Source organism: Pinus tabuliformis, chromosome 3_2 (assembly GCF_031772625.1).
Source record: "Pinus tabuliformis cultivar Carrire ecotype Pingquan chromosome 3_2, CPIR1, whole genome shotgun sequence".
NCBI lineage: Eukaryota > Viridiplantae > Streptophyta > Pinopsida > Pinales > Pinaceae > Pinus > Pinus tabuliformis.
This window is the reverse complement of record NC_142302.1, coordinates 594,423,919-594,451,419: the sequence shown is the minus strand read 5'-3', so window position 1 is coordinate 594,451,419 and position 27,501 is coordinate 594,423,919. Positions and strand designations below refer to the sequence as shown.

Below are 27,501 nucleotides of genomic sequence, written 5' to 3'. Positions count from 1 at the left end.
GACTCTTTGAAAGGTAAGACATACCTACTCATTGTTTTACCCAGTAGTTTGAACAACATTGCAGCACCAACCATTTGTTCGATAATAGAGCGCGGTCACATATTGGTCATACAGATTAACTCATTGTCACAATCATTCCTCCATTTTAGGCGAACAAAATGGTCCTACCTTTCTTGGTCAACCTACAACACGAATAGTTGACTAATTCAAATTGTGAGTTACATTGTCCTCCTTGACATACATTTTCACAGTGGATCAGCTTTCACTGGCTTTACTATCCATGGGGAGTTATTCTCATCACCATTCCTCTAAGTTCCTCTATACCGAGAACACATTAATTGTACCTAGATATGCGGATTCAGTCCCATCACTCTACATCATTTGGATTTCGATCGATAGTCCGTCCTCACTCTAAAACTAACCCCAACCCATGCCACTTCTGGTCTCCCAAATTGCAATGCAGCATGGGGCTGAGAAACAATGGGTCGATTGACTAAGTTTGCAACATAGGGGAGGTTGTGGGTGCCTGTATAGAAATAGGAGTCCTCTCGGATTGAATTTTGGAGCGTTTTCGTTTTCTAGTAGTGAAATTATTGCTCACAATATACTCACATGGGGGTCCATCAATTATCTTGGCCTCTTCACTGTCATTGATCTTTGAAGGCTCTGTGGAACTATCTCTTTATACTCCAAGTATCCTGGAGCTTCGATGTCCATATCCTCTTGGTCATGATGTAGTTATTAGCTTGGAGTACATATATCGAGATCTACCATTCGATAGGGATGAATATCAATTAAGGATAAGGGTAAGTGTCAAGCATTATCCAATACATCATTATTTGTTTCAGAATGGGTCGGTTTTGATGTATAAATCGATAACCCTCCAACTCAGCGGATAAGCATGACGTTATAGCTCAGTGGATAAGCTCACCGTTGTGACGTTGTAGTTCAAACAACAGTCGATATGAAATTGGAAATTGACCTTGCGTATTGAAAGGAAACATAAATCCTCAAGTGCTTTTCCCCTTTCCCCATCAATTGGAAAGTGTTGTTACACCCATTTCCTAGAGCTGCCAAAACCCAACATCATGGAAAAGCTTATCGTTCAGAGTTATTATTATAGTTTTGGTGATAGTACGTAGTCAAAACAAAATCACTTAAACCATGGTCTCTTAAAAGAAAACTTGTGAAAGTGATTTTATCCATGTTGTGATTCTATTAACCAGAATTTGATTAGATGTATCTTGAATGATTTTATTTGTATTTAGTGGAAAATAAATCCATTTATTTCATCAACATAATCCCTTGAAAACGTTCATTTTAGTATCATTCATTGTCTCAATATATCAATATTTTGCGCTTAAGATTATCTATAGCACTTCTAAATACTTTTGTAACTTCAGAGAATCCATGCTTCATGTCAGGGAAAAACTCATGGAGGTTTTTGTTCTCTAAAAATGAGAAATACTTGCCACTGCAAACAATATATATAACTGATAAACGAACACGATCATTTTTTTTTAAAACCAACTGCCTCCTTGAAAATATTCAAGAGCTGATGTCTAAATCTGTCATCTCATGTTATGCGTTTAGCCTTTTATGGACTCTAGGCCTTTCAAATACAATTCATAGATGGTATACAACACCTATCCATCTGCATATCATTTATATGGCAGATGGGGTCCTGACTTCCCCACTAAAAACCCTCATAAATTAAAATTTGAAATCACAATATTTATGTCATGTACGTTTATGGATCTCGCATTGCACCAGATTTCCAAGGGTTTAACTCTTTAAGCATCATAAATTTGGTGCCTCATCGAATACATCATGTTTCTTGTGACTCACATTTTTCATTACACTTTTATAGGGGTCCTAACGCTTGAGAGAAGTGGCCATGCATGCAACTGGAAAACGGTAAGGTACATGGGATAGGTGCATGGGATAAGAGAGTAGAACACCTGCAACAATTAAGAAGCTCAACACTCTTATTCACACCATACCATTTATCAATATATGAAATGGCATATGCACCATAATCTCCAGAAGCCCTACGAACAAAGTAGGGGCACCACTCTCTCGTAGAAGAGTATGATTTGGCATCGTGAGAGAAGCTTGGAATAAATCACAATGAAGTGATTTGCAACTTAGGCTTGCCGAGAGCCTTTTTTGCACACATAGTTTTCATACCCTTCACCATACCTCATTTTACAATTTAGCTTCGCCTTTTATCGTCATTCACTAAATCATGCTCGAGTTAAAATTGCTTTCTCTTTTGCACAATGGTGATGAAATTGGAATTTTATCCCCTATTCAAATTTCCGTTTCCAATTTGCTTGAAAATATCGATTTGCAAGGGAATGAGGTGATAGGGTTGATTTCCCTCTAGCATTTTTTTTTTTAATTTCTTTACTTCACAATGTTTGTTTGTTTGTTTTTTTTTTTTTTTTTTTAATGACCGAGGATTCGAGAGCTCAATTTATAATCAATTCCACATTCTACAGTGGTGAGTGGACCTTAGGCTGTAATATTTGAACTTAATGCTGCGATACCATTTGTCACATAGCCCCTTTGTACAATACTACCAACTACCTACTATGCTCCAATGGATCCATGATGTGGAATTTTAGGTTCAATTAATAGACTTTTGATTACTACATTCCAAAACAAACCTTATGCATACATTACAACTCGGAGGAATGAATCAATCATGGGCATTCAACATGATAAGATTATGCATTCGGATTTCATTACTTTTATAACTAAACACCAACATTAATGGAAACATTATCATAAATATATTGTAGCTAGCATTTCCATATATCATGATCATAGTCCTACTGTCATAGTCGGAAGTGTTATTGAAACATATATCTTATGCAATACGAATGAATAACTAAAACAAGCCTAAGTGGATGCAATTCATCCCATGCTGCATAATGCATAACATAGGTAACCTGAAGCACAAGCTATACAATGTTAACCTTAAAAACATAATTATGCATCATACATAGTTGTCTCATGCATAATTATTCAATCATCTCATAAACAAAGATAACACATGCAATTCAATCATCTCCTATGCTTAAGATTTGACAATAAAAAGTTTAAGGAGCCAACATACAAAACATCCCAAGCCATTGAATCAAACTAGAGTAGATGAAAGAATGTCACTTGGAAAATTGTGCACTGCCACCCAACCTAGAACTGACTTCATTCTAGTTCACCCTCGAGCCGAGAGTTCTTTCCATGGATCGACTGCCTCATGTTAATCCCTTCAATGGGTATTTAATACCCTCTTTCATGACGTGGTTTCCATTAGCGACGTCTCGCTTTTATGAATAATTTTTTCCATTTGCCTAGGCTTTTCTCAAAAAACCTCGCCTTTCTCTCCCACAAGGATTTTCCTCATAAAAGCTTTCCTTTCTCTCCTGCAAGGCTTTTATGTTTTTCTTAAACTTAGCATCTTTCTCTAGCTAACTAACTTAATGTATATTTATCTCCAAATCCATTAAACTTGTCTAGAATTTGATCTAGAAGTCTTATCATGAAAGAATTGTCCATTCCCATTCACCAATGGGATTTTATTTGGCAAGAAACTCATCTCTTGGTGTTTCGTTTTCCAAGAATTTTATATTATCTTTAGTTATTTAAAAATAAAGTATTTACTTTCATTGTTACACCTTGGACATAGCTTTTCTTAGCTTAGGATAATATAGTGTTATACACGACGAACGGGTGTTACATTATGTCGTTCCAATTTGGTGGTATAATAAACTAGGGTCCTTTAGAAACCATACTAGTCTCCAGTTTTGGAAATGATGAACCTCTTCGGAAATATAATTTCCAGCATGTTGGACCACAAGAAACCTCATTCCAGAAATCGCATTGACTTCCATTTCATCCCCTATTTGATAGCTCAAAATCGTGAAAACGTACACCCTTTGCATGTCAACCAAATCACTTCTTCTCATTATGCCTATGTACCTAGATGGGATCAAGAGGCTCCTTGGCTAATTATTAAGAGTCTTAAAAGTATTATCCTTTGCATACAAAAAAGGGGAATAAGATTCCATTTTGAAGTATCTATTCTGGGGCTCATCCCCCCTTGGAATATGTTCGTTATTCATGGGATAATACATATTATATTGGTGTTTTTACTTCTTAATTATCCAAGTGATAACCAACTTTCTCATTGTCAAATGAATTTGGTAGGTGATTATGTCACTTTAGAATGTGATACATTTAATGTTTTTTTATATCTAGATAGAAACCTCAATAAGTTTTTGATAATGGCCTTCAAGTGTAGGTCTTTTAGAGGTTATTTCTTCATTAAAATATGAGAGACTATTTGAGAGTTTCCAAAAATGGTTAGACTTTGGATCCCTTTCTCTTTTGTTATCAACAATCCTTGTTATAAAGAATAAGGTTAACCCTGATTGTTTGATCTCTTCTAGCTCCCAAGAGAAGGTTAATTCTATATTCTCATTCAGCCCATAGATAACTAATCTAGCTCTTTCCACCCCAATGATAAATAACATCTTGATTAATATGAAATTACAAATTTACTTTAATTTTTATAATGAAGTTAGAAATTAATCAGAATATGTATGCTTTATTTATAACAAATAACTTGAAAATTTTATACAATTTATCACTATTTTTTTCAACTATTGTTAAGTTTGTTGATATATTTTTTTGTATTAATTTGAAAATACAAAATACATAAATCAATATTGCTGGTTTTGTATTAAGGAATACATGTGTGAGAAAAAACAAATCCTTAACCTAGTTTGTGATATAAACAACTAATGCACATGTTATATATAGAGAACCTATTCCTATGATGAGATTATCCTAGAAACTAAAAATTATGTCAGAGGGAGAATGTAGCAAGACTTTTGTATCTGTAGTAAGAGAATGAAAAGGCTAGGAACCAAAGGTACAATTGACAATTTCATCAAAAACCTATTAACCAGTATCTTCAACCTCTGCAAAAACCCTATCTAGTGTTTTCTTGGCTACACCTAAAACTATGATTTTTACCCCTTTCTTCTGAAGGTAATGCTCACCCATTTGAAATAGAATCTCCTTATATGCTTCATTTCTCTCCATAAAAACCTTATCTTAGTTGTGAATATAAATCCATTATTTTCTAATATTTGGTTATCACTAATCCTTATAATATTAATATTTAGGCATCCCTTTTCATTCCAAAATTTTAGTATCTATGATGAACCCCATCCCATCCTAGCCTTTACCCACATATGAATTAAAAAAAAATTAACAAATATTATACCAATGCTAAGTTAAAAATATATTTGAGTCATTTTGATTTTTAAAAACTAACTATTTATATTAACTATAATATAAATCTGTCTCCTATAAATATATTTATAGGAAAAAGTTTCCCTTCTAGCTAGAGACCCTTACCATGTAATCCCTTCGCATGGCTGCTCCAAGTGGCATTTATAACTACCTGTTATAACCACTAGGCAGTTGACTTTTTCAAGGATAGTGTTATTCTCAGATGAATTAAAAACTTGAAAACTATAGTAGTGTTATTCTCAGATGAATTAAAAACTTGAAAACTATAGATTTGTGATTGATATGTAGTTTTACTTGAAAAAACGGTTGTTTAGTATTATAAAATGATTTAACAATTTTAATATAAAAAAATTATTCTGTTTTATACTATTATAAAATCATTAATTTAATCTAATTTTAATAATACGCATAAATATTTTTATATATTTATTAAAAACATAACGTGTCATATATTTATTTACCTATAATTTATTAACTTATATGATATATGTTCAAGATAGTTTTGATTAGATTTAACTATATCTAATGTAAATAGATTCTTTTATTTTTAGTGTAATATTTTATATCATACGACATTTTTAATTGCTACGATAGTTTTTGTTTCTTTAAATTACTTTGTTAATATATTTGGTCATTTTTTTAAAAAATATAATATCTTTTTCCATATATATTTAAAAAGGAAAATTACATTGAATGTGTCTTTTTTTTTCTTAGTTCTTTTTAACATATTAAAATAAAATTTTTTTTACCTTTTCTTTATTTCTCTAAAACTCTATCTTCTTTCCCATATATATAGATATATATTAAACTCTAAGAATGCGTAGGTTTCTGGGCTTAGAGTATGCCCTAAAATTATTTCTACCTGGCTAAGAGCTCGTCTTCCTCGAATATAAGGAAACATGTAAATGATGAAAGAACCAAATGTAGAAATTCCCACTGTAGATCACTTGATAATGCAATAGACTAAAGCAAAATACTTGATCTACTACTACAAATAATTATGCGGAAGCTTAATCGAATATGAGCAAGATCAATGGAACACATATAACTGATAAGAAGAATTCAATCACACATAACACAGAAGAAATAACACGGGGAAAGCCTCAGCCTAAAACCCCAACTCTGTATTATCATACAAGTGGAAATCTTGTTCAAGTTATGAAAAGAATCAGCTCTTAAGCTATCCTGCTCTCTTTGCAATCAAACAATACAACTCACAGACTGAATAGACATAGAATATATCCTCCTCAAGCCATCCAAGCCTCCTATTTCCTTGAGAAATTTCTCTTGGGGTCCAGTGAAGCCACATGTGTGAATTGGCCTCATCACACTCACTAAACAGGAAGAAGTAATTGTGCAATCCTCAAGGAAAGAATTCCTTCTGCATGCAAGAAATATTCACAATGGAATATTCTAGCAACTGATAGTACATTGTCCCTCTATCTGATCTCAATTGGGTCTCTGTCTGAACTGACATGCATGAGTTATTTATGAGAGAATACTCAGTTTTCTGAAGTGCAACAGTTATATGCAAGCATGCATTAACTAGCTGAACTCACATTAATTTAACAAACTGTTTAAATTAATCTAACTGGACTTGACTTAGTTAACTGAGCCAACTAATTACAACTCATCATTATCTCTTTAGCTGATGGATAAATCCCTCAATCAATGGAGAAACTGTTGCATGTCCTCACATAGACTTCATGTTTGATTTTTCACAACTAATTAACTCATGGTGAGTTAATTAATTATTTTACAAATAGCTGTTAAGTTGAAATTCGAATTTTACTTCTTATTTTAGTTTAGGGAGTGACTAAAATAGGAAGGTATCCCGAAATTCTATTTATAGAAAAGCTATTTTTAGCACTTTCACTTTTCATCCATTATTTCTAAGTTCAACTTTGGATAAACTGCTATTTATAGCAGTGCTATTTTTAGCATTTTCTATTTTTATCATTTCTTGTTGTTATTTTCAACACTCCCTCTCAGCAAGAAAGGGATTATCAGTAACCCCAATCCTCTCTCTGTGGAACTCAAACTTGCATCTTGACAATGCCTTTGTCAAAATATCTGCATCCTGTTCCTTGGTCGAAACATACACCAACAACATGATCCTCTTGACCACATAGTCTCGAAGATGGTGATACCGGATATATATGTGCTTGGACCTGTCATGAAAAACTAGATTCTCAGAGAGTTTGATGCAACTCTGATTATCACAGTAGATCACTGTAGGATCCATCCTCTTACCAAACAATCCCACTAGAATCTTCCGCATCCAAATGGCCTCACATGCAGCCTGACTATCAGCCATGTATTCAGCCTCTGCTGAGCTAAGTGAAATCGATCTATGTTTCCTGCTGTACCAGGAAACTGCAGTTGAACCAAGGTTGAAGATTCCTCCAGAAGTGCTCTTTCAGTCTGATGGACTCCCTGCCCAATCCACATCTATGAAGCCCTGAAGCTTCACTCCCTCTATCCATATGTACCACAATCAAAACTGAGATGTGCCACGAAGGTATCTCAGCACATGCTTCGTTGCCTTCCAAAACAGCTGGGTAGGTTGAACCATAGCTTGACTCAGCTGGTTCACCGCAAAGCATAAGTCGGGTCGTGTGTTCACCAGATACATAAGTGACCCACCAGCTACCAATAAATAGTAGCAGCTACTACCTCACCTAAAGTAGCATCCTCCTTCCTCTAGTTCCGAGCTAGAGGAGTCTGCATGGGTTTGCACTTCTCCATATGGAACCGCCTGAGGATCTCATTGGCATACTTGCCTTAAGACACAAAAACTTCTCCATCTCTCTACCACACTTCCATGCCTACGAAGTAGTGCATAAGACCCATGTCTTTCATCTCGAACTCTCTTGCAAGGTCCTCCTTGCAAGACTGTATTAGCTGATCATCACCTGTCAAAATCAGATCATCGACATAAAGAACAATGATCAATGGCTTACCTTCTACCTTGATGTGGTAAAGGTTCGCATCTGCTTCACTCTTGGTGAAGCCCAACCCGATGAAATAGCTATCGATCGTGGTGTACCAAGCACGGGGTGCTTGCTTCAGCCCATACAGAGCCTTCTTGAGTCTGCACACATGCGACTCACTATCGAAGGTTTCGAAACCTTCTGGTTGTTTAATGTACACCTCCTCCTCAATCGTCCCATTGAGGAATTTTGTCTTCACATCCATCTGGTGGATCTTCCACCCCATATGAGCTGATAGTGCCAATATTGATCTAATCGATGAGTACCTTGCTACATGAGCAAACGTCTCATCGTAGGCGATCCCCTCGACCTGTGAGAAACCTCGGGCAACAAACCTTGCCTTATGTTTGTCAACGCCGCCATGAGCTGCCTCCTTTACCTTGTAAAGCCATCTGGAGCTCACCATTGACTTGTCCTAAGGTCTTGGGACAACATCCCAAACACAGTTCCGCATGATGGAGTCATACTAGTCCACCATTGCATCAACCCAGATTGGTTGTTGCACTGCCTCCTCGAATGAAGAAGGCTCAGAATCTACACACTCCCCAACCAGGGCCATGTAGCTAGTGTACCACTTGGGCGACCTCCTCTATCTACGCTGAGAAGATGGTTGTCCCACATTTTCCCGCTAATCCAGCATCAACTTTCCAGCTTCCCTTGAGCATTTCCACCCATCTATGGAAGTATCAATATGAGTGGATGTATCCACTCCTGGATCTTCTGCATGCGGCTACTCCGCATCAATCTGAAGCTCCTCCTCCTTAGGAACCTGTTAGGGTCCAACCCTAACCCCCTTATTGATGTAATATGATCGAGTCATAGTTATAGTTAAGTAAAGAGTTAATAAATCCCATATTAATAATTGTAAGTGGTTGATCCGCATTTAAAGAAGGGACCACAGTTAGTTGTAAATAGGCCATGGTATTGACCCATGGTATTGCATGTATGAATCCTATATAAAGGATAGAGACTCCCCTCGAGGAGCATCGTGTCTTATTTTGTAATTGAGGCCAGCTCTATTGGAGGTTGCCCCCTCAAAGTGGCAAGTGAACCTTGCTTTCTGAATAATAAAATACTTGCTATTATTTCTTATTGTTCTATGTTCTAGGTATATTTCTTCGCATATTTTGTATTCTGGTATCTTCTCACAGGTCAAGAGCATAACAGAACCGAAGGTTTCACCTCTGCATGCAACTTGAGCTCCCTCTCAAGTGACACTTGCATGGATTTCTGCTCATCGAACTTCAGATCCCTGTGTACCACAGTCCTCTGGGTGGAAGGCAGGTACACTCAATAGTTGTGGGGTGTATCTGTGTACCCCACAAGTATTCCCAACTCAGTTGTTGGGTATAGCTTCTTCCTGGCATCTTTGGTCACATGAGAGTAAACTGATGATCCAAATATTCAGAAGTGACTTACACCAGGTCCCTTCCTAGAATAGGCCTCCTTAGGTGTCTTCATCCCCAGTATACGGTACGGGCTTCTGTTCTGCAAGTATATTGTTGTATTGCATGCCTCAGCCCACAAATGCAGTGGTAGGCTTTGGTCATGCAACATCGCTCGAGCTGCTCCCATAATCGATCTATTCTTCCTTTTGGCCACCCCATTCTGCTGTGGGTTATGGGGTGCCGTCAACTCCCGTTTAATTCCTTCTGCAGTGCAGAAGTCTTTAAACTGCTGGGAGACATACTCTCCACCATTGTCGCTATGCAAGGCTTTTATTTTCTTTCCAGATTGTTTCTCTGCCAAGGCTTTAAACTCACAAGACCTAAAGAAGTTATAATCCTTCTTTTACATAAAGTAGATCCAACATCTACGCGAAATATCATCAATAAAAATAACATAGTACCTTTGTTTAGCAGTGGAGGCTATAGAGAATGGTCCACAAACATCTGAGTGAACTCACTCTAGGATTGCTCCAGCTCTACTATCTCAATCTGGAAAGGAAGATTCTGCATACTTACCCAAGGTACAACCTTTGCATGTATTCGTCTACTCAAATTTTCCCTTGGGTAATCCGGTAGAAATCTACTACATGATCCTCAGGGCTCCATGGTGCAAGTGGCCCATTCTTCTATGCCATAGCTCGCCAATATCTTAGCTTTGCACCATCTCAGCTTTGGAACTCAAAGCAGCACAGTCGTCTACCTATAACTTGTAGATATTCTTAACTCGAATCCCTATTCTATTTGTCTGCCCAATGTCGATATGCCTCAGGAATACCTTGCCTTTGCTAAAGACTACATCATAGCCTTTATCTTCTAGCATAGAAATGGAAGCAATATTATTCTTCAGACCTGGTACATACTTTACATCAGTCAGGGTGAGGGGAGCACCATGCTCCCTCTGAAACACATTTGTACCTTCACATGAGACACAATACTTTCCATCATCGTCCATCTCAATCCGCATCTAGAGATCCTTCTCCTCCAGGGTACTGAAAAGATTCTTGTTACCTGACATGTGGAATGAAGCCCCACTATCCAGGTACCAAACACATCCCACCATGGATGAAACCATGCATGTGATAAGAGAGAAATCTGTTAAACTCACATGGACAGCGAAACAGATGGAAAGATAAATCAGTGATTGCATTTTTTTTATTAACATAAGATACACATTTATAGTACAATAGGTGACTCTTGGGTTTCAGATCCCAAGGTCTCTTGGACTGCTTTGTCCATTCAACTTCCACGCTAACCCATTAGGATTAGGTGTCCAACATTCCCCCCCTTAATCCGAAGGGTTATGTATGAGTCCAAGAAGAGAGCTGTAATACAACATGTGCAAAAATTGCATGGCAGCACTAGGCTGAATGTGCTCTATGAAATGTTGGTAAAAAAGGGCGGTGGTTTAAGGATGACCACCAACACTGGAACGCTTAGTGCAGTTCCCGGAACTCTTCCAAAACTGGCAAGAAACTGAAGTTTTCTGCTAGAGGAAGTGTTCTCAATCTGTGATGGTTTAAGGATGACCAACAACTCTGGAATGCTTAATGCAATTCCTGAACTCTTCCAAAACTGGCAAGAAGCTGGCAAGAAGCTGGTGTCTTCTGCTAGAGGAAGTGTTCTCAATCTGTGATGGTTTAAGGATGACCAGCAACTCTGGAACTCTTCCAAAACTGGCAAGAAGCTGGAGTCTTCTGCTAGAGGAAGTGTTCTCAATCTGTTCACGAGCATCTTTGTCTCTGGCTGCAACTCTGAAACTAGTGTGGCAGGTTGTGGCTCAGGCTCGCTTGATGTGACTTTGAAGCTTGTAGATGACCATCATTTCCCCCCTGTCAGGTACAAGGTGAGAAGATGGAGAAAACTCAACTGCAAGACTGTTCAATACTCTGGAACAAGTTCTAACATGTGTTTGGAATATCTTCTTGGCTGTTGATGCCCATTGCCAAGAAGCGATCCATCCAAGATGAATCTTTGTTCTTGCAGGACGTTTGTTTCTGAAGCATCTGTTTGAAGAATGGCTGGTTTTATGACAGTGCTCACATGGATCAAGATCAAAACAGTGATCTTTCAGATGGCCAACTCGGTCACAGTGTTGGCATTTCACGATCTGTTGTTTTTGTTGTTGTTGTTGTTGTGGAAGAGGGGCAGAATCTGGAACAGCTGAAGCTGAACTGTCATGAGGAGCAGGTGAACTGTCATAAATGAATCCAGCACTCTGAAACTGAATGGGCTTGGCATAGTCTGGAATATGAAAGGACAAGTCCTTGTCATATCCAAGACCAGTTTTGTGCTTGTTGTGGACAAGCTGTTCCCAAGGTCTGATGATGGGCTTGGGAAGTGCAGACTGAGTTTCTGCATCTGCATATACAACTGCTGCTTTATTTGAATGATCTGTACCATTATTAACATGCTGCTGATGGGTAGTTGTCTCAATGTTCTGAACAGAAACAGGTTCAGAATGGTGTAGCTCTTCTTGCTGTAGCTGTGATTCAAGCTGCAAAAAGTCGATCTTTTCTTGTGCATCATGCAGGCAGGTCTGAATGTCAAAAAGAGTGTCTTTGCTAACATTTACCTTCCCACCAATAGTGGAGTGTATTAGTGTATTCAGTAACTCTAATACATCATGAAATCTAGCCATTGTCTCAACAAAGAAATGAACACTCAGCAAGTCTAGACAAACCCCAGCTATTGAAGATTTCAAAAAATCAGTTTGAAAAAGGCACTCAACTAATTCCAGCTAAGAATTTAGCCAATCACTAACAGATTTTTCAATTATCAAGTTTTCACTGGTAAAACTACCAAGGCTACATATTGGCACCCTTTAGATGAGAACATCATTCACGTTTACAGTTCTCTGGTTTACACATTTTGTGCTTGAGAAATTAGTCATGCCGTCAAAGACTCAAATGTACCAAATATATCAGAATATTTACACACAATGACTGTAAGCTGAACCCGTGTACTTTATTCTTTATCGCAGCAAAGTAGAACAGAATACAAATAGAACCGAAATTTCACACTGTAGAGACCAATTATAATCTTCAGAAGCTATTCTGATTTTCTTCTAGTTGCAAAGAACCATCAACACTTCTGGTATAATATTATGCCACTGTTTGTTGCTCACAGTTCCCATTCACACTATTCAACATTGAGACTTAGCTGTTAAAAATGTCGTTGAATACCGCAATACAAGTCTTTTATGTCTGCTAATCTGACAGAGTTCATTTTTCAAACCTGGACACAGGCAAAAGCTGCGAAGTACTCGCTCATTGTCACAGCTCATTTGGCTGGAAATACGATATTAGTTCATCCAGGTTTTAACTGAATCCAAGCTTTACTCACTTCCAGGGATTGACAATTTGCGGCAAAAATGTTCAAAAAGTTTTCTAGTGAGGAAATTTCTTCCCAGAATCAAGTAAAGGCATCTGTGCAACGCAAGATCCGTCAAAGCATTGCAGAGGAGTATCCGGATTTGGAGCCTGTATTAGAAGATTTACTTCCAAAGAAATCTCCTCTTATAGTTGCAAAATGCCAGAATCATATTAATCTGATTTTGGTGAATAATGTACCACTCTTCTTCAACGTTCGAGATGGTCCTTACATGTCGACCCTGCGTCTATTACATCAATATCCGAACATAATGAAAAAGTTTCAAGTAGACAGAGGGGCAATCAAATTTGTCCTTGCCGGAGCAAACATCATGTGTCCTGGACTCACATCTCCTGGTGGCGCTTTGGATGATGACGTTCCTGCAGAATCACCTGGATAAAACTAAATAGGATGAGGACAATGAGGCTGGAAAACAGAATTGGACCCAAGAAACTGAAATCTTTGCCCTTCTTTGCCGCCCAGAATGTGTAACCAGTTAGTGAGAACACCACAGCTGCTGTTAATATCAATGCCTCCAGAACTATCCTTCCTTTTGTGTATGTACAGGATATGCCAACAGTGAGGCTCAGAACAACAGTAAACACTCCCAACAATGCAAGATTAACCGGATGCTTCTGATGATAGGCATAAAGAGGGCACATCAAGATTAAAGGCAAGATGGAGATGCCCAACAAGAGGCCCGGGGTTTGAACCAGGAAAAGATTGATGGGTGAATACAAAACCACGGCTGCAGCAACAATTACGGTCAAAAACAATTGCGTGCTCAAGATTGAATACGCTTTCCTCAGGAAATCCCATGGCATTTCGTTGTCTTCGAGGCTGAGACCGGGATAGAGGACTCCCCCTCCGCCATGTATTTAGATTTCTCAGTATTTTAATCGCCAGCATTTACTGTAGTGTTTTATTGCAATGAGCGTCCAACGCAGCGTGGTCAGCGTCAGATTAGGCAAGATTAGATGCCACGATATTTAATAGAAGGGAGACATCGCCCGCCTGTTCATCTCCAAACACAGTTTTGGCTTCAACACAGATCGATCTGAACCTGTTTCTGGTATGAAAAATGGCCTTAGAAGATAGATACATTCAATATTCACCAAAGTATTACGATGATACATACGAATACAAGGACGTTATTCTTCCTGAACATATTGCTCGAAACCATCCGAACACCAAACTTCTCGATGAGGATGAATGGAGAGCAATAGGAATTTGTCAATCTGTTGGTTGGGTGCACTATGCAATTCATATCCCAGAACCTCAGGTCATGCTGTTCCGAAGGCCACGCCAAGACAGGAACCCAACTTGCAGCAGAACAATCCCAATAACCTCAAAATGTCTTCAATGTATCTAGCATATCAATGCCCAAAATCATTCAATGCAGACACCCAACTTGGAGCAGATCAATCCCAGAAAAATTCCCTCAAGACATATTCGAAGTCTTTATTCTTTAAGAATACACTCAAAACCGCAGATTTGGGGTTCACGGATTCTTTGAGAACACACTCAAAACCGCAGATTTGGACTAGTACATTGTTGAATCAATCCAAGAGCAATAATCAACATTCATCATAATATAGAATAATGCAGAGCATCAAACCACTGTAATTTAGGAGCAAGGATATAACTGATTTGAGCGCACAGTCACCACAGTGAGCATTGAGAAGTCAAATAATCAAGAGAGGCGTTAGAACAGTTAGCGGAACCGATGGGAGAGCGGCTGAGCGTTAGACTGAGAATGGCAGAATATATAAAACGCATAGCTGACAAGCGCAGAGAATTGTCAGACAATAGAGGCACAGGTGTAATGACGCTCTGTATTCAGAATAACAGGCAGGGGCAGGCACAATTAATGGAGCGTTACAGGTAATGAAGACTAGGCCAGCACTATTCAAGGCAACTCAGACCAGTTGCTCAGGGAAAACAGGCCACTCATCATGGCTCTGATACCATGTTAAACTCACATGGACAGCGAAACAGATGGAAAGATAAATCAGTGATTGCATTTTTTTTATTAACATAAGATACACATTTATAGTACAATAGGTGACTCTTGGGTTTCAGATCCCAAGGTCTCTTGGACTGCTTTGTCCATTCAACTTCCACGCTAACCCATTAGGATTAGGTGTCCAACAAAATCCAGCTCAAACTGTGAGGCCAGTGCCTCACCATCAAGTCCCTTAGACGAGCCCTTCTTGGATTTCTTGTGTGGACAATTCGTAGCATAATTGCCCACTTCATGACAATGAAAGCATCGCACTTTCAATTTGTCAAACTTCTTCCCACCATGGGAAGAACCAGATTTGGATTGGGATGCCTTCCATTTCCCCTTCCTTGCCTTACTTATTAAGGCTAGATTTTCCTCATCATCTTGCTTCGATGAGGATCCATCTCTGGTGCTTCTTCTGATCTCCTCCTGCATTAGATCCAACCAAAGTCGTTCCCAATCTAGGAGTTTTTCTCTTCCATTAACCGAGTCTTGGTAGCTTTGCTAGCTCTTAGCAAGACTGAGGAGTGCAAGACTCACCATGTCATCATCATCGGTCATGATCCCCACACTTCCAAGCTCATCCCTGCAGGTGGTGAGCTTGTTCAGGAACGTAGAGATCATGTTGCCCTTTTCACACTTGATCTTCCGAAGGTTGTCTTTCAGCACCAGCTTCCTCTGATCGCTGTTATTATGATATAGATCTTTCATTGTTTTCCACATCAAAAACGATGTCTCCTTCCTATGGAGACTCGAGATTATGTGGTCTCGAACTCCCTCCAGAAGGACTCTCCTTGCTCTAGCCACACATTTCCTCCATTCCACCAGTTCAGTAGCACCAGTCGACTTGGGGACTTCTAGATCAATGAAGTCCTTTAGACCGTTATCCTCTAGTATTGTTTCCATGCGATCCTTCCAAGCTATATAATTCGAACTGCCATCAAGGGCATATTCGAGTCTTAAACTGTTGAACGCCATAGGTCTAATAGAGATGTGATAAGAACTCGATTTCTATATTTAGGAATCACAAACTTTGAACTTCTCCCTTCTTGTATATTGTTATTCCTTGATCACCTTTGCTCTAATACCATGTAGAAATTCCCATTGTAGATCACCTAATAATGTAATAGACTAAAGCAAAATACTTGATTTACTTCTACAAACAATTATGTGGAAGATTAATCGAATATGAGCAAGATCAATGGAACACATATAACTGATAAGAAGAATTTAATCACACATAACACAAAAGAAATAACACGGGGAAAGCCTCAGCGTAAAACCCCAACTCTATATTATCATACAAGTGGAAATCTTGTTCAAGTTACAAAAAGAATCAGCTCTCAAGCTATCCTGCTCTCTCTGCAATCAAACAATACAGCTCATAGACTGAATAGACATAGAATATATCCTCCTCAATCCCTCCATGCCTCCTATTTCCTTGCGCAATTTCTCTTGGGGTCCAGTGAAGCCACATGTGTGAATTGGCCTCATTACACTCACTAAACGGGAAGAAGTAACTACACAATCCTCAAGGAAAGAATTCCTTTTGCATGAAAGGAATATTCACAATGGAATATTCTAGCAATTAATAGTATGTTGTCCCTCCATCTGATCTCAACTGGGTCTCCGTCTGAACTGACATGCATGAGTTATTTATGACAGAATACTCAGTTATCTGAAGTGCAGCAGTTATATGCAAGCATGCATTAACTAATTGAACTCACATTAATTTAACAAACTGTTTAAATTAATCTAACTCAACTTGACTTAGTTAACTGAGCCAACTAATTACAACTCATCCTTATCTCTTTAACTGATAGATAAATCCCTCAATCAATGGAGAAACTATTGCATGTCCTCACATAGACTTCATGTTTGATTTTTCACAACTAATTAACTCATGGTGAATTAATTAATTATTTTACAAACAACTGTTAAGTTCAAATTCGAATTTTACTTCCTATTTTAGTTTAGGGAGTGATTAAAATAGGAAGGTATCCCAAAATGCTATTTATAGAAAATCTATTTTTAGCACTTTCACTTTTCATCCATTGTTGCTAAGTTCAACACTGGCTGAACTGCTATTTATCGCAGTGCTATTTTTAGCATTTCTTGTTGTTATTTTCATCCATTGTTGAAATCCTTCTCCCTTAAGGACCACCAACTCATAATTCCAGGTGGCATGGTTTTCCTTGAGTAATGGTGACGATTCACTCTGCATTTGCAGACAACAACTACTGATGATTGTTCCCATTGTTGGTTTAAAAACTAAGTTATGATAGATTTTCTCACTATTTAGATAACACTACCTCCCATTTCATAACGTAACTCAGGCTAGATGAAACACTTTACTTTCATCTAACTTGACCTCCATAGCCTATCATGGAAATCAGGTCAAATAATTCCTCTTTTCTCAACTTCAGTAAAAATTAGAATAAACACCACCATCACATCTAGCTCATGAAGATATTTCTAGTGATATAAATTTTATCAAAATCTGACTCCCAGATCAAAATTTATGACTATTTAAAGTTTTTCCCATGGACCACTACCACATCAATAAGATACTGCCATGTGGCACTCCACCTCACTATGGTGGTCAATGTCACCCTACCATGCAAATGTTTATTTTTATGCCATGTGGTACTTGCTACATTGCCTCTAGACGCAGGCCTCACTAAACTGATCACAAGACATGTTTGCTTGTGATTTCACATTATAAATAAAAGTTGTGGGTTTGCGCCCCATAATGTAAATTTCATGCCAAACCCCATCATATCCCCAACAATAAAATATCCTGGAGTAATTCAGGGTTGGACCGACATTTGGGCCTCTAAAAAGGTAAAATTAAGACATTTGGCCTCGAACTCTTATACTCCCTATGTAGTTCAGGACTTTAGGCTAGTTTGCCCCTAAACTACTTTACGCACACAAAATTTCCCTCAATTCTTGATTCGACCCATTTGGGTCCACTAAACCCAAACTAGTATCGGCTTGAAAAGCAAGTGATTTTTTCCTTCTAAACTCAAAATGAATTTCTAGGTTTCTTTTAATGACTTTCTCAGAGATTTGACCAGGGCTTAGATCTACCGAAAGCTCCCCACACTTGATATTCCACTCACACCTTACCAATACAAGAAATCTCCTAGTTCTCATCATGAATAAAACAATCCTCACATGCATGAACCTAATTTCCTCTAAGGAACCTAAGCCAAGCCAAAATCAATGGCTACAACACCTCATATCTCTGCCACAACAATAAAATTCCATGCAATACATTAATAAAACATGACTTTCCCTCACTTTTTCTTGAGAAAGGAAATACTAGCCTGAAAACATGGAATGCTCTATCATTAGAGAAATTTGAGGTCTAAAATGGGCCTCCTAAGGAATATTATAAAATAATAGTGGAGATAATACAACAATATTATATTACATCATCAAATTTTAAAAGGAAAAAAGGAAAAAAACTACTCTTTCAACTCGTGTTTTCAACTTATCTCCCTATGGTTTTACTCAAATTTCGAGTGGAACACTCATTGGATGTAAAATTTAATTCATCTAAGGAGTAGCCATGTTGCATACTTTCGATGGACCATGCAACAAAAAAAAATGAGAAATACATGAAAAAACATGATTCCAATCGCTTTGTTTCATGTATTTCTCATTTTTCTTGTAACAATGTCCATAAAAAGTAAGAAAAATGGGTACCCCTTGGATGATGAATTAAATCATAGGGAGATAAGTTGAAAATACAAGTTGGAAAAATAGTTTTTTTTTTTCAAAAATGATGAATCACCCCCCATGGTTGAAATCATCATATTTAATCCTAATGGTTTTTATCAAATTGATTTTGGTTGTACATTTTTGTTGTGAGACCTATTTTAGACCTCAAAATTTCTCTAATGAACCATATATATGCATACTTAACTCTTTAATCAACAACCTATTAGACCTAAAGATATTTAGTTGAAGCATAATAAATAGACCATGGGATTTTAATAACCATAGTATCATTCAAAGTAATCAGAAATCCATGGAAATCACTATAAGTATGACAACCATGCAAGGATCTTCAAGTCCCTTTATCGTGAGGACTAACCATACATACACTTAACCAAGACACACACATGAATAGACAATAATCATCATTAGTACATAACAATAAACACATTCCTTAATTCTAGCTATATAATCAACAAGATATATGAATGATTAATATATCTAATTTAGTCATGTAATTAGTGTAGAGATGCCAATATATCTCATATCATAATAATAAGAATGTAAATGTCTCAGTCGAAGCATAGAAGAACATACCATCTCAATCAACAATATTGGGGCACCTCAAGGAACCATACACACCCATGCATATAGCTCTGTGACCAATAAAATAAAAGAAGCTCGTAGATCATAATCCCCGTGACGTCCACTAATTCTTATTAGCATAACACCCACCATTATTTACACATACATCCTTGCAACATTCTTGGACCAGATATATCCCACACACACAACATTATGAATTATACTAGAAAATAAATTACATGCAACCATGGTCACAACAATGAGTTTCCCAAGGTTCGATATATAAAGAGAACTTACACATAAGATATTAGGATAGTTAATAATTCCATAAACACTTTGTTCGTACTGTAAGTTAGATACCAATCAAGACTCATAGTAACATACAATAACAAAGTGAGTATAGGTAACCAAAGAATTCACTATAGGCCAATGGCTAAGCATACATCAACTCTCTTGCAATGATTCAACAAGATTTAATCTAGCAAGCCTAGACAATTCATAAGAAACATGACACATTAGGTAGTCATCCATCGTAGTTATATGCTAATTGTAACATCCCCCTGTAACCTTGTAGGAAAATGCATGAAGTTAGGAAAAACATTTAGTGTTTACCAATGTGTAGCTTTCTAAATTATTTTCCATATTCCTCCAATGAGCATTAGATAAACCATCATCATTGCATAGAGTAATATTTAGTAAAAGAATAGTGAGTTACACAACCATTAATTGTAATTATTGTAACACATTAACTTAAAATTTGTTATGTAACATTGCATCAATTCCATGGTTATTTGAACTTAGTTAGTTAATCACATACTTGATAATATAACGCCACATCGTGCAAAGAATCAATATCATAAAAATGACACAACAAATAATCACATCATTAGGCACCGATATACCGTGGAAAACCCCATAGGGTGAAAACCAACAAATATTTAATTTTATCGTTAAACGCGTGTGAGGGTGTTAACCACTCACTCAATGGCTTGTAAGGAAGTCCATCCCTTAACCATTATCATAAAATATTACATAGAAATAACTCTTAAAAAATAACCATCTATAAGCTATTACAATCATCATGATATCATCTACCCACAAAGCCTTGAACATCAAGACTTTACAACTTGGTTCTTCCCATCAATGGATTATCTTGCAACCCACATTCCTTCAACCTGCATAGACCACTAGTTTATTTCCTGCCACAATGTTAAGTCCAATCCATATTTCACATATGTCACAGTCTTTTCTGCAATTGCTACTATCTGCGAACTTTAATACCATGATTAGATCAAATAATAATCAAGCCAATAATAGATCTTTATGAGTGATGTTTCAACATCTATTCATGTGCATACATAGAACATAAACATAATATCATGCCATGTATTCTTTAACATCATTGCACAAATATTAATAAAAAGAATATAACTATTAAGCACCACATAAATTGTTATTCACCTCACCCATAAGTCCACATTATTTTCCAAAGAAATACACTTGTCCTTATTCCTTTAAAGGAATCTAACACATTAACTATGGGTTTTCATGTGAATACATAAAATTTTCATAATAGTTGTTATTGTTGCATGCAGATACATAATATTTTCTCAAGAGGATGCTAGCATACTCTTGCATTCAAATGCACAATCTTTCCAAAAAGAACGCTAACATAATATTATATGTACATGTCTAATATTTACAAAGGATCTAGCTAGCATAATCTTGCATGAAAATTAATAATATTTGCAAAGGAAATCCAACATAATAAATATTGTTATTGTGCATGCAAATATATATTTTTCTAGCTCAATAGCTATGATCTTTATGCATCCAAATACATAAACTTTATCAACAAAAACTAGCCTCCTCACCTATTACTTGGGGTGCATGCAATTATGTAAGAGGAAACTAACACAATAGGCACTGTTCCTATGCATGAAAATGCATGTTCTTTCCAAAAACATATTTTCAAAAGGAAAACTATTCACAATAGATATTGTAAATGAAAATACATGCTCTATTCCAAGTAAATATAACATGATAATTATTATTTATTGTATGCAAATACATATAGTTATCCAAAGGAAATTTAACATATTTAGTGCATGCATTTACATATTTTTTTCAAAATGTTTAATACAATAATTATATTCTCCTATATATATATAAGAAATCTATCAAAATGAATTATCATTTTCATGCAAGATCAATATAAATAATTGAACACATTTTTTCCAAAAACACTAACATATTAGTTATCTCTATATGTACTTAAACAACTATTCTTTACATGTGAACTAACATCATGGCTATTGTTTTTTGCACCTCTATAGTAATTTTTTTTTCTAAGATAAATCAGAATATTTTTTGTTTCCATGCATGCAAGAAGGATCACCTCCTCCATGGAACTGTTATATCATCAATTAGGTATGTATCCACCCATTTAACAATTACAAGTAAATACGAGAAATAACCATGACATGAACCAATCATTAAACCATGCTTATAACCAGAATAAAACCATATAGATATCATACATATGACAACCATTAAATTGAAATATAAACCAGTGAAAAAGTAAGAGAACTTAGCCTGTATTAATCATAGGAAAACCTGACCAGGTTTGGGACTTCCACATACCACCTAACTACACATGGATGAACCAAATATTTCATTAATCCAGTCACCCTTGTGTCATATTCCAAGCATGAATGTGGGATTCTGCTCAACCATGTGCACATACACATAGTGTGTATCACACACATACATCTACACATGTTATAAAACACCATGGAATACATTCATCTACACCATTACCATATGTACCACATGTACACAGTACCACCTGTACACTACAACCACCTACACAACATGTACAGGACACCACCTGCACAACGTGTACACAACGCACATGTACACTGCACCAATGTACAATGTTTACACAATACCACATGTACATAGTACCACACACATGACATGTATGCGACACCATATGTACATAGCGCCACATGCATGACATGCACACAACACCACCTACACACAGTGCCACTTGTACAACATGTACCCAACATCACATGCACACAACACCACTTGTACAATCATACACTCAACACCATATGTTCACAGTGCCACATGTACAACATGCACGTAACACCACATGTACATAGCACTGAATATTGTACATTTACATAGCATCATTTGTACACAACACCACATATCCAACATCTACATGGCAACATCTATACCTAGCACTGCATATGGAATATATGCACAACTCTACATGCACATAACAGGACATATGCAACAAGTGCACAAGAATAGTACCACATCCAAAACCATACCATTTTTACCAAGTAACCTTGCTTCTAGTGTTTAATCCATGTTTGTCCCAACATGTCGCATACCACACCACTTTCATTTCATTGTTGTATCCCTCGGTATAACCTGTCCATAACATAGACATAACATAATCACATAATATTAACTCATAAACACATGATACTGACCTCATATAATTTTTAGGGTTACTCATTCCCATTGATTCCTCGTAAGGCCAGGAACTTCTTCATGTCATTCACTTGCATAAGAAATCATTCCTCCACAAGGACGATCCCTGACAACCCTATCATATAGTGACATAAATACATACATAGTTACATATATAATCATTAGCATAAAACAATCATCATCCTGTCAGACAATGACATACATACATACTTATATACATATATAAACATTAGTATCATGATCATAACATAATTACCTGATAAAATACGGTCTAGGTTAAGAGAACTTCCTTATTTGTGCACATCATGCACAACATTGAGAACAACAGTTCCCAACATAGCAAAGGCATATGACGGCTCAAATCCATTCACTTTACTTGTTCATGTTTGTACTGCCACTGTCCATTTACCACAATGGACCCAACGAGTCCAACTGACTATCCTTGTCTTACTTTCCGTTGCACTTAATCATGCACGAAGCTTCATTTGGGTCTTATATTACCTGTTGGGTACCACAAAAATCTCCCTAAGCTCCATTAACTTTCCTCTTTCCCAAAAAATTCCCAAGACTCGAAACATAAAAGACAATACCAAGAAACAACCAAGGAGAAAACCATGAAAACTAAAAGCAACACCGCATCATAACAAAGTGGCATAGCTATACACCAGACTCAATCACAATCAAGAGCAAAAATTATAAAAGACCAAAATCATAAGATTAACAACAGACACCATGACTTAATCCCCATAGTTCCCAAGAAAATCTCGACCTGAGCCTCCTTCAAGATTTCATGGAAATTTCACCTTCCATGCAACTCCCCGCATCACACTATCATAGACATATAAATGTCGGTGCATAAATAAACATAGAAATACACCAGTTACCAGGGAAAAATCTAAAGATGGAAATTTATCGTAAAGTTTATAAACCTTGGCGAATCTCGTAATCCATCATATGCAATCTATAAAATGTTTGACAATATTTTTGTAAAAATATTCAAATTTCTAATAATTTTATATAGTCTCTATATAAAAGTTTGGCAATTTTTAAGGTGAAATAATTTTATACTATAAAATTTGAGCGAATATTTTTTAGAAAAAGTGGAAATTAACGAATACTTTTTATGGGAAAAGCATGGAAAATTAGCCCACCTACGGATATTAACCCCTGAAGTTTTCCCTACCAATTACCTTATCTTGTCATGCCACACACATTGCTTGCAACTGAACACATCCACACCATCTCTCAAGGGACTCCAATGCCCTTGATGGATCCACATCTAGCTAATGCACGTGTCAAGTACATGTTCATGAGTCTAGCACATTTCCACATAATGTCAGAAAAAATCAAGGTTAAGAATACTCCCCGTATGCAAAATACTTATTGGTTTGGAAATAAGGTTTCCAAACATAGCCAAATGAATTCTTGTCCAATTCCTTTTAGCTTTTTACTTGGTTTTAATTGAGGCTTACTAGTATTGTCACATTACCCAACTGTTAATTATATAAGAACATCAATTGTAACCTTGTCACGCTAATAACAAGCATGTTTCCCTACAACTAGCTCACACATGTCAGTCTCACGTTCTAAAGATCAAAACAATCATATCTAACAATTTGAAATCAGCATATACCAAGACTAACAATCATGTCATAATCCATAGTCAACTCATAGTCCTTAGACATAATTCTACAACTATCACCTACTATAGTCAAGTACATATCAATTGTCTCAACATATATGTGTTAGTACGATCATATTAAAATAAAGTCATTTGAACACATATGCATATTATGCAATTCATCAAACATTCAACCAGCTTGCAACATACCATGTTAAATAAATTAACTAGACGACGTAATCAAACAATCAAACACCAAATATACGACATAAGCAAACTCGTACCTTAGTGTATCACAAGGGAGGCTATCTTGTCTGCACAATCAAGATAGTTGGAACTTCTCAATGCATCAGTTTAAACATAAATAATATCATGATATCCATAAAAATCACTAAATAACATGTTTACATCCTAACTCATAAACAATTATCATTTATGCATAGCAATCACATATGTATGATCGGTCTAGATTAGTACAACACCAAATCACAAATATTTTGGCTCATAACTAAATATCGCAACCACAACCATCTGCATAGGCTAAGCTAGGTTAACACAGTACATATAATATCAAGATATTCAATACAATGAACATAATCATCACGCATATAGCCAATCCAAATTAAAACATCAAGATCTCAATGAGATAACCCTAATAATCAAGTTAATAACATATAACAAAAATAATCTATATATCATGATCATAAACAACACATAACCTAATCATCACGTTACCTAATGTAAAATAATAATAGCAATGCATACAACTACATTTTACTATCATTCTTGACTATTAGACACATGTTCATATAACTACACTAATCAACTAACATCTATCATGAATGTAATCATAACATCAAAAAAATGTACATAAACTTAATGCATATAATAATATTTAACTTATATACATAAATGCCAACATACAATACATGTATAACAATCTGTTCTTACCCCAAAGTCTAATGTTGCAACCTCATTATGATGATCTACATCTCCTATTCTATCTTCGTCAACACATTATCATCATAACATACCAATATCACCCTTGTAACCTAAATTTCATACCATGACTTCACAAGTCATGTTTGACTTACTATTCAATAATAACTATAACCAAGACCATACATGCATGAAAATTACATTTAGACATATAACACATGAGTACCAAACCATATTCACGTCATTCTAGCTAGAGTCCAGTCATCAATGCATGACCATATGAACTTCACAAAACATGACCTCGTGCATGACAACAACCATTACTCCATTGTACAGATTGCCATATGCAACCATCAACATGCATAAGTGATGTCTAATCAACTACACATACGCATTAACACATGTAGTCGAGCATAAACAATAAATTCTTGTAACCAACCTACAACACTGATACATGTAATCAAACATACAAGAATGCAACCTAACATAAAAGAATGTAATCAGGCTGCATATTATCATGTAACCAGTCATATATTCCTCATTATGCATTCTATAAAATCAACATCAAGTTCCTCACAATAAAATTACTACCATCATGACCAATCATTATGTAATACAACAAGCACATGGAATGCAACTGTAGGAGACGCACGCAATTGATATGCATGCATGACCAACACATTCACCCAAGGAGAGCGAAACCACACTCTGATACCACTCTGTGGTATCAGATATGATCCAAATAGAGAACAACCACGCTCCGATACCAATCTATCAAATATGACCCAAATATAACGTAAGCTACTCTGATACCACTATGATGCATCCCTCCTCCCAAGTCCACCCAAACCACTGGCTAGTCGAGGTAAACATGTGACGAAAGAGGCTACTATAAGGGATTCAAATTCCTTGGTGACCTTAAGGAAATGGAACCAACGAAACATATCAAACAAACCCATCCACATCAGCAACAACACCATCAAGAGACATGCCAGCCACTCAGACATCCTGTCCAAAATTCTCACTGATGATTTAAGCCTTTTAACCCCTGACCTCTCTCATGGTATAGGTATGACAACGTCTAGAAACCTAAAGTTGCTCTCATAGGCATATGTACTAGCAAATGCGGAATTTTCTCAGCAGACTGGTGCCAACGACCCCAAGATTTGAGCGACTTTTCTATCCAAGAATCCTTACCTCTTCCCAGAACTTGTTACAACCTTCAGAATCCATCAAAGACATGATAACAATGTTGATAAATCCAAAATCAACCTGAGGAGTAGGCTTGAGCATCCCCAACTAAGATTAACATTGTGTCAAACACTTGGCATCAATACAACCTACAGGTCTAGGATACAAGAGAGCATAAATGACTGAAAGAACTTATGAAACATAACCAGAAGGATCATCTCCTAATCCATTGAACTATTATATCATCAATTATGTCTTGCATCAACCCATCTAATAATTACATGTAAATACATGAAATAACCATGACATGGACCAGTAATCTAACCATGCTTATAACTGACATAAAACCATATAAATATCAGAGATATGAAAATCATTAAATCCACATATAAACCAGTGAAAAATTAAGAGAATGTAGTTTTTATTAATCATAGGCAAATCCGACCAGGTTCGGGATTTCCACGTACCACCTGACTGTAGACATGACTGAACCAGATCATTCTTTCATCCAGTCACCCTCGTGCCATATTCCAAGCATGAATGTGGGATCTCATAGAACAACCATTCCAAAAACAACCAAGGGAATCCAGAGGATAAACAACCTCCACCCTCATCAAACCGTGACCAAACCAAAACCGATGGTTCTATCACAACCGAGCCTAACTTGGAATTTCATCTGGAATCCATCAATGTCCTTGAGGAATTTTCTATCTCCTTGTCTCTCAGGGTTTACTGCAATTCAATCCCAGATCACTAGGCCCTAAACTGAGACCAGTCTCTTAGAAT

The 27,501-nt window shown here is 36.7% G+C and overlaps 1 pseudogene; it reads right to left on the bottom strand.

Moving 5' to 3' along the window:
- Positions 1 to 13,482: 13,482 nt before the first annotated feature.
- LOC149181980 (BI1-like protein pseudogene) lies at positions 13,483 to 14,016 on the bottom strand (annotated as a pseudogene).
- Positions 14,017 to 27,501: the final 13,485 nt, after the last annotated feature.